This window comes from Taudactylus pleione, unplaced genomic scaffold (genome assembly GCF_031769625.1).
Source record: "Taudactylus pleione unplaced genomic scaffold, aTauple2 ptg000041l, whole genome shotgun sequence".
NCBI lineage: Eukaryota > Metazoa > Chordata > Amphibia > Anura > Myobatrachidae > Taudactylus > Taudactylus pleione.
Window position 1 is genome coordinate 41,172,598 of NW_028284443.1, and position 17,896 is coordinate 41,190,493.

The window sequence follows — 17,896 nt, forward strand, 5'->3', positions numbered from 1 at the left end:
ATTTAAAAAAGAAATAAGTAATTTACATAACATACTAAAAATATATATACAGTTTTATTCAAACCATTGATAGAAAAAAAGATTTTGCAAATCAGTTTGACAAAATTACAGTGATGGGCAGATATTGGGAATCATTCTGTAATTTGTACTGCAGCAGATTTTCCTCTATAGTAGTTGGCAAATATACAACCCCAGTTCAAATAAAAGATTGAAATACCTAAGAAGAGTCAATTTACCCTCATGTTTTGGCATAAGAACTTTGCCAAATGTAAAACTAAATGTGTTGAATGAAAATAATGATCATAATATATAATTTTGAAAAAATCTATTTTTTCCTTATATAAAGTATAAGTTCAAAATACATTACTAAGAATGATCCCTTTAAAAAAAAGCATATTCCCTGTTTCAAAATCAAGCATTAGTCCTGGGAGAACACAGCTCTTTATGATTCATATGATGTGCTGTCTATGTATCTTTATGCAGTTAAGATTTAAAGGCAACTGAAAAGAATTTCCATTTATATTCCAAGTTGAAGGTTTAAAGTTTTCTGAGTAATAGGTAGCTACACCTTCACTTAGAGTAATCCATAATGTACATTTTAATGGTGTTTTATATAAGTCACAGCCAAACAACCATTCCTATTTCCAATTCTGACAAAAAAGATGCACTACTCAGTATTAAAGATACACTGATATCCAATGCTGACATTATTTACTTGTTGTTTAAGGTTGATGAATTGTCTGTATCTTAAATTTTAAATTCTGGAGTTTCTTAAAGGAACATATTTGTAATGGAAAACTCTAGATTTACTGTTCTGAAACAGGTGTAGGATTTCTCTAAATTTAGCAAAACTATCTTTTATTTTTTATACATGATCCATCAAGTTATTTATTTTCTGCTAGAACCTTTGAGCATCTGTAATGCTGGAAAATTCTTTTACAGTGCTCTAAAACAATATATATATATATATATAGTAACATAGGAAAAGATTCCTGCACTCACATCCAATCCAATTGTTTAGTAATACAAGGCTGGGGTGCTCCTCTTGGACATCTCTATCCATAGAAATATAAAATTGATAGCACACATAAAAGTAGGTATATAAGGGCACTCACCACATGTTCAAATCCAACAATGTGTTTATTAATGCAGTCAGATGCAAATAGGTTGCAGAGAGGTAACCAACATTTCTGTCTGTATATAGACCGTTATCAAGGCAATGCAATCCAATAATCAGCAAAGACAACTGGGTTCACATAGGGACTGATAGCAACAAACATCCTTACAGCCGTACAATAGATACAAAGTGCAGTCTCCCGGGTCCCCCGCTAAATACACCCATCAATTATCATTATTGCACATCAAGACAATAAACGTGCCTGCCACTTACCCCAGCATCCGATACACCTGGTGATGCACACTCACATGTGGAGCTAGCAAGCGCGCGTCGCGGCAGCACCACTCCTGGCGCGACCACAGTGCCGTATGTATCAGTCCAACCATCACGCCCTCTGATGATGCACCATTCCTGGTGAGTCACTCATTCAGCGCATGTGATCAGCACACATTACCCGGCTACACATGCCCAACCCATGGAATACACATTGGAGCGCGTGCGTGGCCTGGGGGGAAAGTTACCATGGCAACCAACCAAGCATAAACACACTGGAGGGCAAACAATCAGCAACAGTGCTCATGTATATCCGGGGGCTGTAAAATCAGTGGAGGACCATAGGTACCATACACAGGACAAACAATAAATTATAATGCAACAGAAAACTACACATTAAACAATTTGGTACATATTATACGTAAAGGAAATTATATGAAAAGTAAATAACAACAAAGAAATATCTTCACTTATAAATGCAAATAGATTAAGAAAATTAAACAAATGAAATAAAGCTCATAAGGAAAAAATAAATTTCTCTAAACATATAGCAAAAATTAAAAAAACACCAAACCAAAACATCCAAATATAACTCAATGACACGTGATCCAAACCATATAATGCCACACAAATCACCTAAGGCAAAAATACAGATAATGGATTCAATTCATTAAGCCCCTTAGGTGCAACAGTATCTAGGAAGCAAATCCAACGACTTTCTTTCTGATGTAAAAGTTTAATACGGTCACCCCCTCTCAGCAATGGGGGTACCCAGTCAATAATCCGGCATCACAGCATAGACACTTGATGTTCCTCATTTAGAAAATGGTGGGCCACAGGTTTATCCGTGCATGTGTCTGTAATGCTGAGCGGATGGATGACCGATGGTTGGCCATCCTCTCCCTAAATGTAGGACTTGTAAGTCCAACATAATGTAAACTACATGGACATGTAAGTATATAGATCACAAACTCCAGCTGACAATGCAACTGGTAGCAGATCTTGATGTCTTTCCCCGTATGGGGATGAGGAAAAGAGGGTCCTGTCATAAGACTCCTACATGTTAGACAACTTCTACAGCTTACACATCCAGGTTTTTGTTGAAGTAACCAATCAGTACCTTTGGTGACATTTGGTGAGGACATAGGTCGTAGCAATAATTGTTTCAAATTCGGATTCCTCTGAAACGCAAACATAGGGGGTGGTAAATGTTTAATTTTAAGATCATTATCTGTGGTAAGAATTGGCCATCTTTTATTGAGAGATTTATGAAAAATATGTTATTTATCACTGAAACAGGTGGAAAAAATCATTCTAGAGCTTTTATTAGTGGTCACAGTCTGTACCAACTGGCTATCGGCGTAGGTTTGTTTAGCTTGTGCAAGGTTCAAATCCAATAGGTGCTCATCATATCCATGTCTGTAAAATCTTTCCCACATATCAGTTAATTGTTGGTCAACAGTGTTCACATCGCTGGTATTTCGTAAAACATGACGAAATTGTGCTTTCGGGAGACTATTTTTCATTGACGGTGGATGGAAACTCCGGGCATGTAATAGAGTATTCCGATCTGTCGTTTTCCTAAAGAGCATATATTTCAATGAATGACCATCCTTGATGATCATTACATCAAGGAAATTGATCTTAACCTTATCCACAGTACTCGTGAATTTGACCGGATGCAGAAGTTCATTTAGTTGTTGAACCATCTCAGAGAATGATTCAATACTGCCCTTCCACAAAATGAAGATATCATCAATGAAACATTTAAACACCATTATACTAGATCCATATCTGGGAATAATATATTTTTCTTCAAAAGCCGCCATGTAAAGATTGGCATATGCCGATGCCAAGTTGGAACCCATCGCGGTTCCTGACCGCTGTAAATAATAATTGACATCATACATGAAAATATGTTTTGATAGTACCAGACCAGCTAGTTCCAGAATTAACTCTGTGGGAATTGGAGCATGTGGTTGAGTGGTGAGTGCCCCTCTTATGGTGTCCAACCCACTTGTATACGGTATTATAGTATATAATGATACAACATCAAGTGTAGCAAGTAAGGAATCATCAGTTACAGGGCCAAGTTGTTGAAGTATAGAAAGAAAATGCTGTGTATCTTTAATGAAACTGGGAATCTTCACGACCAATGGTTGTAAAATTTTATCAATGAAGATAGCAATTGGTTGCAATAGGGAGCCCTTAGCGGAGATGATGGGTCTCCCTGGAGGTCTAGTCAATGTTTTATGTATCTTTGGAAGCAGATAGATGATGGGACATATCGAAAAAAATCAACTGTTAAATAGTGAAATACCTGTTCATCCAACCAGCCTTGACTCCACCCTATTGCCAATGTTTGATCTGTCAGATTCTTATATCCAACAGTAGGGTTGCTCACTAGTTTTTCATATGTGTTACTGTCATTAAGTTGTCTGAGCATCTCATCATTGTAATCCACCCAATCTATAATAACCACTGCTCCCCCTTTGTCAGCTTGCCTCACCACCAAGTCCAGATTATTACGTAATTTATTTAGTGCTAGTCTCTCTGGTGTATAAACATTGTCAAACACTCTCTTATTTTGACTCATAGCGACATCGACCGCAGCCATTCTCAAAAATGTTTTAATACTGGAGTTATTAGAAACAGTGTCAAAGGTCTCTTTAGCACATTCAGCTAGATATTCTCATTGGGGTCAGAAAAATGAAGCAATAGTTTGCGTCCAAATTTGTACAAGTTAACTGACCAGTCATGTTTATTAAATCTAGAGTAGGGGGCACACGACAGTCCTTTTGCTAACAATGAAAGTTCCGCTTTATCCAGAGGGTGTGTGGACAAATTAAATACAACATTTACATCTTCCTTCTCCTGCTTCTTCTTCCCATCGCCCCCTCTCCTTGGGTGCGGCCTGTACCTTTTTACGGACTTATATCTTCCCCCACCGTATTGCTCGAACCCTGTTCTAAAAAATGATTAGATGATGTCTCAACATTATCAGTATCAGAGAAAGAGGGAGGTGCACTAGAATCTATCATGTCAAATTGTTTAGACTCTATATGGGGTCTAGGACATCTACGTCTACCAATATTCCTGTTACCGTCATTGTTTTCGCCCATCAGCCAATGGTACACCATATGCATTTTATTGTCATTTGAGACCGTATCAAGTTTCTTTATTTTAAATGCCACTAAATCTCGCTGATAGGTATTAATTTGGTCAGATAATCTATCCAGCCAATTTTGGATTTTATCTTGAGAGAAGAAGAAGTACTCTCTTATTGTGGGGCACTCTACCTACCTATTGAATGTAATCATAAAATGTAACTTTTATTAGTATATCACTAAAAGCTTACATATGTAGAATGTTAAGCATAAGATATCAAAAAATGTTCTATACATAAACAACATAAAACATGGAACAACAGACAAACATTAAACATTAAATATTAAATCTGGCCACAAAGGCCCAGTGGATAAACAGCTGACTGACTTGTAGCAAAGAGATCATCAATTATTTAATCTCTGAGTTCCTGTTAATGGTAAATCAAACTTAAGAGTAATAACACCATTTAGTCAGACAGGTGGCGAAAATTATATAGAGATGATAATATATATATATATATATATATATATATATATATATGGAAGGAGAGTATTCCTTCTATTGATAACGTAGGTGACCACCAATACAATTCCAATGATTAGTTATCACACCAATGTTATTCAGTATATAGTTCCAAATCTCAGCATGCAATTCTGTATGGATAAATCTCAGAACAACAGGTGATTTGAGCAGTAAAGAATAGTGACACATTCAGGATTACTTATATATAAATACACACATGTGTGGAGAGCTTACATAACTCTCGAGTCCTGACATCCCGTGTGATAAATTATCCACAAGGTATAAATCGTAATATCAACAATATTTAACCTCATCAGGTATTGTACCAAGATATACAGTAATTATATTGAACTACATTTAATAAAAACAAGAGAAATGGTCTACCAACTGATATATTACAGAGATGGCTGCAACAAAAATTAGTGAAAAATCCAAGGACAATTGTGTCAGAATATGTAATGAAAAATGTAATGAAAACTTCAAAGTATCTCCACTTTCAAAAAATTATAGGTGATGTATGGCAGGAATGGCTGCTGCAGAGCACCTTACTTATGCATAGGATGCCCTGTGAGTGGATCCCTCCCTATACATGGAGATAGAGGGATAGGTCATAGGAGTCTGCTGTTACACAGAAACACTTAGATAGGTGAATCTGGTGAGAATCAGTGCAGATACACCTTCCTGTGTCTGTTAATGAGAGTGCCTTAGCAGAGTAAATAAAGGGTTAAATAGTAAAAATTAAAGTGAAAGTAAAAGTCAAAGATACAGATGTGTGGAGAATAGGGTAATTCTCCAGGGTGCTGCTTCTCACAGTGTGTGTCCAAATCACAGTGGACTGTGAGTGAGCGGTCCTGTGAGTTCCCTGTCACACTGATGAGTGTAGGAGAAGGGAATCCATGCAGAGTACTACCCCTCCGGTGCCCTGATGGGATAAGCCAGCACAGGGAAAGAGAAGGGGAGCGCTACTGCACTCTTCTCTGTCCCTGCACTGGCTTATCCCATCAGGGCGCAGTAGGTATAGTACTCTGCACGGTGTCCCTTCTCCTGCACTCATCAGTGTGACAGGGAACTCACATTTTTCATTACATATTCTGACACAATTGTCCTTGGATTTTTCACTAATTTTTGTTGCAGCCATCTCTGTAATATATCAGTTGGTGGACCATTTCTCTTGTTTTTATTAAATTTAATTCAATATAATTACTGTATATCTTGGTGCAATACCTGATGAGGTTTAATATTGTTGATATTATGATTTATACCTTCTGGATTATTTATCATATGGGACATCAGGACTCGAGAATTATGTAAGCTCTCCACACATGTGTGTATTTATATATAAGTAATCCTGAATGTGTCACTATTCTTTACTGCTCAAATCACCTGTTGTTTTGAGATTTATCCATACAGAATTGCATGCTGAGATTTGGAATTATATACTGAATAACATTGGTGTGATAACTAATCATTGGAATTCTATTGGTGGTCACCTATGTTATCAATAGAAGGAATTCTATCCTTCCCTATTATATATATATATATATATATATATATATATATATAAAATATCATTATATAAAATATCATCTCTATATAATTTTCGCCACCTGACCAAATGGTGTTATTACTTTTAGGTTTGATTTACCATTAACAGGAACGCAGAGATTAGATAATTGATGATCTCTTTGCTACAAGTCAGTCAGCTGTTTATCCACTGGGCCTTTGTGGCCAGATTTAATATTTAATGTGTAATGTTTGTCTGTTGTTCCATGTTTTATGTTGATTATGTATAGAATATTTTTTTATATCTTATGCTTAACATTCTACATAAGTAAGCTTTTAGCAATGTACTAATAAAAGTTAAATTTTATGATTACATTCAATAGGTAGGTAGAGTGCCCCTCAAAAAGAGAGTACTTCTTCTCTCATGTACATGTCCAATATAACTCTCATGGGTGCACCTCCATAGAAGAGATTATCACACAGACATTGTCCTTTATTTTATATAATTTGGAATACACCTACCTTTATATCCATATTTTTTGTGTGTTCATTATCAGTGCTTGGGATATCCCCAACTCCCTTTCCCTTTTTTGCTTTGGCTTTTATCTTGACTAAGACTTTCTAATGACTAATGATTTTTTTCCACCCTTTTCAGTAATAAATCACATATTCATAAATCTCTCAATAAGAGATGGCTGATTCTTACCATGGATAATGATCTTAAAATGAAACATTTACCACCCCCTATTGTTGCATTTCGGATGAATCCGAACTTGAAACAATTATTGCTACGACCTATGTCCTCACCAAATGTCACCAAAGGTACTGATTGGTTACTTCAACAAAAACCTGGGTGTGTGAGCTGTAGAAGTTGTCTAACATGTAGGAGCCTTATGACAGGACCCACTTTTCCTCATCCCCATACGGGGAAAGACATCAAGATCCGATACCGGTTGCATTGTCAGCTGGAGTTTGTGATTTTTGTACTTACATGTCCATGTAGTTTACATTATGTTGGACTTGCAAGTTGTACATTTAGGGAGAGGATGACCAACCATCAGTCATCCATCCGCTCAGCATTACAGACACGTGCCATGAATAATTTACAAATAATAAATCCAAATCGCCTACGCCCTGTAACTGCAGCCCAGTACAAGCTTTAGGAGCACCACTCCTCCAAATACACAGATAAAAGAATAATAAGCATTCCACAGGCGCTGTCACAATATTCAAACTCCACTGCCATGTTCTTGATGTATTATTTCTCAAGCAAGAAAAAATGGAAAATATAATTAAGCTTCAAATTGATGTAATGTTGTTATATATCAGAAGGGTTATATAGGGACTCACCTATTACAGGTGCCCTATTTTCATACAAAGGTTTCTTTTCTCCACTACCACCAGCAAACACTCCCCTTAGGGATTTAACTCACCTGGGATCAGGTATTGATATTTCCCAAAAGGTTTCTTTATGTCCCTCAATTCTTCAATCAGAAGTTTTGCACAGTGGGAAACCAAAAGATCTTTATTGACGAATCCTCTTTTCGTTCAAAAAACATTTATTGTAGACAAAAACATCCATATACACGAATAGATTAAAAATAGTTCTTGAAATCACATGTAGCCAATGGGGTTTACTCCATCCGGATAGAGAACCCTCCAAGCAATACTTAAATCTTAAAACCAAGTGAATCCAGTTCTGTCATAAAAAGATACATACACCAACGTGTTTCTGACCATTCAGGTCCTACCTCAGGGTGAAATAATAACCATCTCCATATCACAATATTTATATTTATACCCTTTCCCTTAATTACAAGGGCAACAGATATCATCTGACAAATTTTGAATGCTTTTATCTCTGAAGTTTGCTTTACACCATTATTTATTTATTATTTTTATTTATTAACAGTTTCTTATATAGCGCAGCATATTCCATTGCGCTTTACAATTGGAAACATTTATAGAACAAAACAGGATAATAACAGACAGACATAGACTTAAAGGCTTGCTTAAAGGCTTATAGGCTTGCAAGCTTACAATCTATAGGGAAATAGGCATTGATACACAAGGATAGGTGCTATATATTGCAATTTGGTCCAGCCAGACTGCAGGGTTTCTTAGTTGGCTGCATGATCCAGTCACACAGGAATGTTGTCCAAATGTCAGGACTATGTGAAAGAAAGACAATGTGTGAGGTTATGTGTGGATTGTGAGAGGGGATGTAATAAGACATGGAAGTTATGATGGTTATGTGGTCGGTTCTGGAATCTGATAAGCTTGTCTGAAGAGGTGAGTTTTCAGGGAACTCTTGAAGGATTGAAGACTAGAGGTAAGTCTTATTGTGCATGGTAAGGCATTCCATAGAGTGGGTGCAGCCCAAAAATAGTCCTGTAACCATGAATGGTAGCAAGTAATGCGTGGGAATGAGAGACGCAGATCTTGTGCTGAGCGGAGAGGTCGGGTTGGAAGATATTTTGAGATGAGTGAAGAGATGTATGTTGGTGTGGTTACAGGTTACAGGTCCTACTTCCTTCGAAAAAACCTTAGGACTGTTTATGGGGAAGTTTGTCACACTTTTCGTGAGGCCTGCCTAAGGAGAGGTTTGTTGGAGGATGATGTGTAAACAAACATTCTTAAAATCCATGTCAGTGCCGGTTACTCCAGCTAGTATATATATATATATATATATATATATATATACACACATTTTCCCATCACTCTTGTAGCCATTGATCATTTTGTAGCAATTTACCACTTGTAGCATTTCCTCCACACTGTAATCTTGATGCACTTGTAGCATTAGCCTCAACCGTAGTGTCCATAGGTCCCCATTGTATAGATAAGTGTGTCCAAATATTGGGGATATTTCCCTGTGTCAGGGCAGCTACTCCAATAAGCAGTCCTCTGGCAAGACTCCCACTTTTGCCACTGATAATAGTGACAAAGATTTACACAGCTAGGTTCCAGGCACACTGTTAGAGTCTGTGTTTGTTGTGGACCCAGGGTGGAAACAGAAGTAGACACCTGAACAGGTTTAAACTGAAAAGTAAGTAGTTTAATGTGGTTTTTGGTAGAAATTAACAAAAAGATAATTAAATTCCACTAATAACAAACTAATAACTGTAGCAGGAGAAAACTGTAGTGAGTGGGAATAAATAAATGTCCAGCACGGTGACAGAGAAGAAAAAGGTGAATCCAGATAAGCTGTAAAGGTGAAATGGTAAGCCGGGTATGCAGAGTAATGGCTTGAGAGGGATGTCTGGAAATGCTATGATGATGGCTGTACAGGAAAGTGTCAACTGAGGAGACAGGTTCAGGCAGGAGTGGGTCTGGTGGAAGGTGCAGGGTTATCTCTAGCAGAGTTCAAGGCTGCAGGGGGCTGAAGGCAGACAAGGAGCTGGGGCAAGCACCAGAACACAGGTCTCAGGTACAGGAGCGCAGGAACTCTCTCACAGCTGCCGGTGTGAAACACATTGCACTGGCAACTACAGGGTGCTCCAAACACCCTTAAGTACCCACAACAGAACTTGATAGGCCAGAGAGAGCAGGTGACCCACAGACGATTGTCCTGCTATGTCACATGGCCAAAGACAACATGGTGGCGCCCAGACAGAGACCACTAGTCTTACCCCTGTCAGGATGGCCTAACACTGGCAGACCTCTGTGTACACACAATGCCAATCTCCACATGCCAGCTCCCCTGCCAGAAGGACCATGCTACAGCACCCTCACCGGTAAGGACCGCAAACCTCCATGCAGAGAAAACCTGGGTCGTGACACACACTATGAAGGCCAGAGGATGCAGATGGATCCAAATGGATCTCTCTTTGCACTGCGGGCCCTAATTCCATAGATAGTACCATCATCTAAGCTGTGAAAATGTTAAGCATAAAATAGCAGAAATGCAATGTACCCATACATTGTATTGGGGCTGCTGTGTGTTCAGTTGATTAAAAGCATGTGATATCTTCTGCATTAGAAGCTTTAAAAATTTACTTAATTTAATGATAATAATGAGGAAACTGCTGTTACCATATGATTACTGGGGCAAAATAGTGAACATATATATAACTGATAAATTAACAAATTTAAATTAAAGGGCTGAGACAGATAAATCATCATGACATGCCAGAGTCATGACATGCACCACAGAATCAGAATCCAGGCATTGACCGGAATACAAACATCAGAAAATATCAGAGGACTGATGAGATGCCCAACTTAAACCAATTGGGTGAGACGCTATGGTCAGCACATATGAAATGGTAAGGCAGCTATTTATAGGATTGGTAATCAATGACATGTAGTCCAGCCTACTACTGATGCAAAATCTGCATCACCTGAGAGACAGCCTAGGGGAGAAGAGAAACAGCCTCTGCTCTCAGCTCTAAACTGCCTTTAAACTGATCATTGAGAGGGAGATGTATCAAGCCTTGGAAAAAGATAAAGTGGAGAAGTTGTCCAAAGCAACCAATCAGCCTCTAACTGTCATTTACAGTATCTAGCACAGGGTGAGATGTACTAAATGGAGAATGGCAGCCAAAAATCCACATTTGGCTGCTTTCTCTATATGTACCAAGCTGGGTCTAGAGCTTGGACCCAGTGGGCAATGCCAGCAATAGATGTCATTGCCCAATAGAAGCCTATAAGTTTCTCTTCACATTAGTCCACGAGAGGGATACAATAAGTTCCCTCCCATAATCCCCTGCAGCACCTGCATCATACAATGTATGCACAGAATGAAACCCAAGATTATAGGAATAACCAAAGGGACTTGTGGGTCATAAACCCGGCAATCTCCTCTTCACAAAAGACAGCTCTTTTTGGAAGATTTTAATCACAATTCTAGGCACATACCGATGTTATTAATGCCTGTATGTACCCGATAAGTGGCAGAATGTACCGCATCCAAAATGCAATGCATAGTACATCCTGCCAGCAAATTTAAATTGACAAGCTGATAATTTGCATTGGGCAACTACTCCACTTTATCTCTCTCCAAGGCTTGATAAATCCTGCCCTCCGTATCAGTTCAGTACTCTCTTTTGCTCTCTCTCTTTGCTAGCTTAGCTGTCAGCCTGGAAAATCTTTAGGTAGAGTTGGCACATATGATCTTCCTACACTACAGTAGCTGTCTCCCATGTCAGGCTACATTCATCATATCTCAGTATGCGGTCAATAGCCTGACTGCGGGGATTCCGGCAGTCAGAATGACAGCGCAGGAATCCCGACCGCCACAGTCATGAAGGTAAGTAGCGTGGTTTGGGGGAGTTTAGCATTAGGGGTTAGGCACTAGGGGGAGAGTTAGGGTTAGTCACTAAGGGGGGAGGGATAGTTTTAGAGTGTGCGGAGGGGGAGGTTAGGATTAGTCACAAAGTGGGAGGTTAGGGTAGAGAGGGGGGAGGGTTAGAATACTGACCGACAAGTGTTGGTATTCTAACCCTTTTGGTATGCCGGCAGTGGGATTCTGAGCACCGGCATCCCATCCCCATATCTCAGACTGGGTCTGGTGTATTAACACAATGATGTATTTGGTGGTAGTATGTATAAAATACAAGTGTGCTACTATCTTACTTATATTTCTATTTTTCTGGGTAGCAAGTTGGTGATGGCGTTTAATTAATGAACTCAGCTTGTTGGCTTTAATATTGTTAAACTAATACTTATGTTACTGATATCATTTAGTACTTGTCAAGGTTGTGGTGGCATAGTGTATGTTTATGCCACTTTGCAAAATTGATGTGGATAGGAAGGTAAAAAGTGGATCCTATTATGTTACAGGTTATTTATGGGCATATTATGGAATGCTGTTTGTAAATGGAAGCTATTCCTATAATCTGGGTAGGTTACAGATACAAGTAGCTGGATTTTGGCATGTTGCAGGATTCAGGTGGCAGTTTGGGTGATACATTAGAATGGACTTCAGTTGCACCTATATTTAATGTCATGCTTTGAGGTCGTAGTTTTTTTAAAAAAAATCCCCTCTGGAAGGTGTTTTTCTCAAAATTATTATGTGGGACCTTTGCTTGTTTTAATTTTGGGTAAATTTAGGGTAATATTTTGGTCTTGGACACAAAGGCAAATTTGATGCTCAACTGTCTTCGGATATGACTGTGCCACCAAAATGTATTTCTGTGGTGATGCGCGTATTGTTTTGGTAATGTGGTAGCCAGCACATTAGCTCTGTGGTAGTCATGGCCAATTTATATGGCCATTATATGAGCATGCTGAAATTATATGAGCATGAGAAAACAGTTTGTGATGAAACTATACGTGAGCAAAGACTGTTAAATCATCCGTACAATCAAGTACAATTGCAGCCTCCTACACACTTGCACAATTTCTGAAACACTCAGAATTTGCTAACTTCAGTGCATGCTATGAGACCTCAGGCTGTGTAAGACATCGCAGTGGATAATTTATGCACGTCCATGCAACGGCATTCAAACGCACTGGCATGCCTGCGTTTCTTCGACCACCTCCCCATCACCACCCACAAACAGCGCTTTCTGCCACTCTGCAATGGGTCTGCGTAGTCACTGCATTCGCAGTCCCAATCGCAGAGATCGGTTCATGCACGTGCACTGCAATGCATACGCATGCGCAGTACGGAACAATCGCCCAATTGCGTGTGCATTTGCAACTGCGCTCCAAGCTGAATCAGGCCCAGAGATTGAAAATGTGGACAGATGGGCATTGATGGGTGGCAAATTGACATTTATCACATGGATGCATGCATCAGAGTGTTGTGGGCATGTAGCCAACTTCCATGATCATTTGTAGCATGTAGATGGAGGTGGGACGCCTGGTTCTTACTGATATTTTTAAGCCAGCATAGGGTGGGTGCAAAACCAGGTAATAATCCTTCTTTAATGGTATAAATGACTGTGAAGATTTCATAATACATAGAACTTCATGTGAAACCACAATCCTGGAATACCCCTATTGTGTATACATTCACTTTGTCAAGGCTTTAGGCAATGTATATGTTGCTTTCTGGCCTCAGACTGTTTCTGGACAAAGTAGATTTCATGTTAGAAAATTAAAAATAACCTGGATGAACTCCTCTGATAATTATCTCATAAAGACAAGCATAGAAAAAAATAAAGGGATCCTGGCATATCTTTGTAGAATGAATTAGCTAAAAATATTCACACTTACATAATAAAAACAATACAGTCATAATAAAATGCACATTCTTCTACCAGACACAGGTGAATAATAAGCAAACCAGGGGGTAAATTTACTAAAGTGAGGGTTTTAGAAGTGGAGATGTCTATAGAAACCAATCAGATTCTACTTAACATTTAACTAGCACCTTCTAGAAGATAATAGCTAGGGGTAAATTTACTAAAGTGAGAGCTTTTAGAAGTGAGATGATGCCCATAGCAACCAATCAGATTCTAGATATTATATTCTAGAAGGTGCCAGTTAAATGTTAAGTAGAATCTTATTGGTTGCTATGGGCAACATCTCCACTTCTAAAAATGCTCAGTATAGTAAATTTATCCCAAGGAGTCCTTGTGTCATGGCATGTTTTCTACGGACTGGTGGGTATAGTTCTGAGGTATTCATAAATGCTCCCTGTGGCTTGTGTCCCTTAAATTGTTAGGATATTAGTTGTCCATCTTAGTACAGAACATGCTGCCCTAGTTCATGGATATGCAAGTGATGCTTGTGCCAGTTGATGTAGACTGCAACAGGGAGGGAATAACTGTTATGTGTCTTTGATGCTGATTCCGTGTTGATGATGATTCCATGTTAGATGCTCAAATATCGCTTGGTGCATCTTTAGAAGCAACCATCAGTCGCACCATCAAACTTCCTCCAGCCCTATGCTAGATGCAGCTTCTACATCTGAGTGTGGTCTGCAATGTGAGTGATTAAGTGTCTGTGTGCATAACTACTTTCAGTAATACGCCCACAATACTTCCATAGGATGCAGCATCTTAGTGCGTCTGAATAGCTACTATCCTGTCACCTCCCAGTCATCGACTAGGAATTTCTAATACATTCTAATACATTTCTAATACATTTCAGAGACCATGCGTCTGAATCAGTACTGCGACTTTGTGCACTGACAGTCGGGATGCATGCGGAGTGTGATTTAGATACATGTACAGTAGAAAAACATCGCTCCACTGCTTCTGACATTTGCATGATGTGTTTTGAAAACTTGAGCTTTCATATGAAAGTCAGTGGGGTCATCTGTATTCTGCATTCAGATTTAGTGCTGATAATTATTTAAATAATTGGAAATTTACTGCATCTTACTAGTTCAATCATGATGAAGAGGTAACTAATTTTAAATTATTGTAGAGTTATTTGGAAGTTAAAAAGCCTCTTCACTTAAACTCATTGATTAATAATGGAACGCAATCTCATCAGGGGGTGATGTAGATTTATCCTGTGTCTCCGTCATTTGAAAAGGCCATAGATTGTAATTAAACATATTCAGCTTTGAAATGAGAATAATTATATACTTGTAAGTTGTAGCATGAAATAAATGTCTTCAAACTGTTTTTTTTTTTAAACTGGACAACCCATGTGGTTAATTTGTCATACTGTACTTACAGAGGAGATTCTGTTCCACACCGATTTTACATGGACATGCATACTGACTACAGTATATGAGTTAAGATTATCTCTATAATGTCCTATAGTAGATATTTCATCCTTCATGCCCTCTCTTTGCTCTCACATCTCATCACCTTGCTCTCACATTTCTTTTAGAATTCTCTCATCATAAAGCATCTTTCCTCTTTATATATAGTAAGATATGTAAGGGAAAAGGGGAAAAGGAGATATCCTAAGCACTGGTTGGACTATTACTGGAATTGAATGTAGTTAGTATGTTCCAAAATAAATATAATATATGGATCCGATCCAATGGAATCTCTGTATGGAGGTGCGCCCCTGAGAGTAAATTGTATATGAAGAAGCAAAAAGGAGAAAAGGGTACTCTCTTTTGTGGTGCACTCAACCTACTATAATTGTACTTATAAAATATAACTTTTATTCATATGTAAATAAAATAATGATATCCAGAAAAATAGATATCAGAACACATACAACAGAACGAATGAACAAAACATAACATAAAATCCGGGCCACAATAGGTCCAGAGATAGGTGACTGAAAAAAAGAAGAGATAAGGACAACTATGTGTCCATAATCTTATACCCAAAATTATGGGTCAGACACACTAATAAGGCACTATGGTCAAGTAAATGGAGAAAATATAGAATGAAGGGATAAAACAATTACATAAATATGTACCCTTCAGTATAAAGTTTAAACATCGGCGGCTACTGAATATATCCCCTGAGATTCAGGGTAATACCCACTATGTAGTTTATGGATCAAATCCATATATAGGGCACCATCACAGGGAGGTGTAATAACATAGTCATAGATCTCGTTATTGAGCAGACATAATACGTAGTTAACAAAATTCTTTCTGAGTTGTGCCAAAAGCATAAAATAACATTTTGTGAAAATGCAGAAGACCAATAATATGGTACATAAGCAGAGGATTATCAAACAGATAAGTCATATGAAAACAGTTATAATCCAGTAATCAATTATCTGATAAATATAAATCAAGGTTTGATAAACAACTGAATAAAGAAGAAGAAAAAGAGGACTCTTTTTTCTGGGGGCACTCTAACAAGTTAAAACATAACTTTTATTGAGACCTTATACTAGATCTGATCTAACTAACAACAATGAAACACAGTAAAGACAAACGTATATCACAATATAGTTGAAAAGAGATAGAGATGCATATCACTCAATAGGATACCCCTTCCCCTTCCAAGATCTTAATTAATACTCATTAGCTTCATGGACATAAATCTCGCTGAATCTTCATTGTAATAGATAAATTTATGAAAAGCATCTGTATAACCAAATGGAGTTATAATCTGCTTTTGATCACATGTCCGTCGGCAGAGGTGGTCAATGAGAGTTACCTTCTCCAAATACAGATGGTAAATAGTTATACCTGCATCTGCTGTCAGTCCCCAGAGATGGGACTGATGAGAGTACAGAGAGATCAGTTCAGAAATAGAAGTATAAGGAGGGGGGTATGTACAAAAATTGGTGTGTATACAGACGAATATTAGTGAGCAGTTTTATTATATAAAGAAATGACAATGCAAAAATATATCTAATAATCCAATTGACCAAATAGTATAGTGACAAATGCACAGAGAATCACATAATTGGATATCTGTATCTGAAAAACACCACAACATTGCACTAGACACCCCAGTCGTTGTGGTGTTTTTCAGATACAGATATAACCATTTGGTTATACAGATGCTTTTCATAAATGTATCTATTACAATGAAGATTCAGCGAGATTTATGTCCATGAAGCTAATGAGTATTAATTAAGATCTTGGAAGGGAAAGGGGTATCCTATTGAGAGATATGCATCTCTATCTCTTTTTAACTATGTTGTGATATACGTTTGTCTTTACTGTGTTTCATTGTTGTTAGTTAGATCAGATCTAGTATAAGGTCTCAATAAAAGTTATGTTTTAACTTGTTAGAGTGCCCCCAGAAAAAAGAGTCCTCTTTTTCTTTTTCTTTTTTCGTTATATCCCAGACTCTAGGGGAGCACCACCGGTCCTATATACATTTTTTCAATATATTCATGTTATCTTTGGAAATAACTATTAAAGATAACGTATTTAATTCTGGTTACAATATTATGACAACAACATAACGTTGTCTGTACCTGTGCCCAGACCATCCCTACAACCTATATTTCTAAACAACTGAATAATTAGTGCATACATAAATATGTGAGCACCGATTGAAATCAGACAGATTTCTAAATATAGACCAAATACACTAATTGATGCATGCACATCCCCTCCTGATATCAAAACATATTCATTTTCTGCTAAATATAAAAAGTGTAGTAAACACTAGTTTAGTTGAATTAAAGATGTGAGTCTCTCCACTTGTGCTTGGGAGAAATGGCTGCTGCAGGGTGTTATACTGATGCATTGAACACCGTGTGAGCGGAGATCTTCCTATGCATGGAGATAGAAGTAAGATATAGGCATCTGCTGTTGAACAGGGCATATTGGGTGCGAGTCTGGTGATGCAAATCAGTGCAGAATCGCTCTCCTATGCCCTGCGCAATGAGAGTGCCTGTAGCAAGAAAAACTGTGGAGGATATAAATGCAGAGAGTAAATGAAAAAATATAAAGGAGAGAAGGGATGTAAGCCTCAGAGTGCTGCTTCCTGCTGTGTGTGTATAAAACAGATTGAACCACAGTTGAGCGGCTCTGGGGTTTCCCTAGTCACCAGAATGAGTGCAGAAGATTGGCACTGCCGTGCAATAGGCTATCCC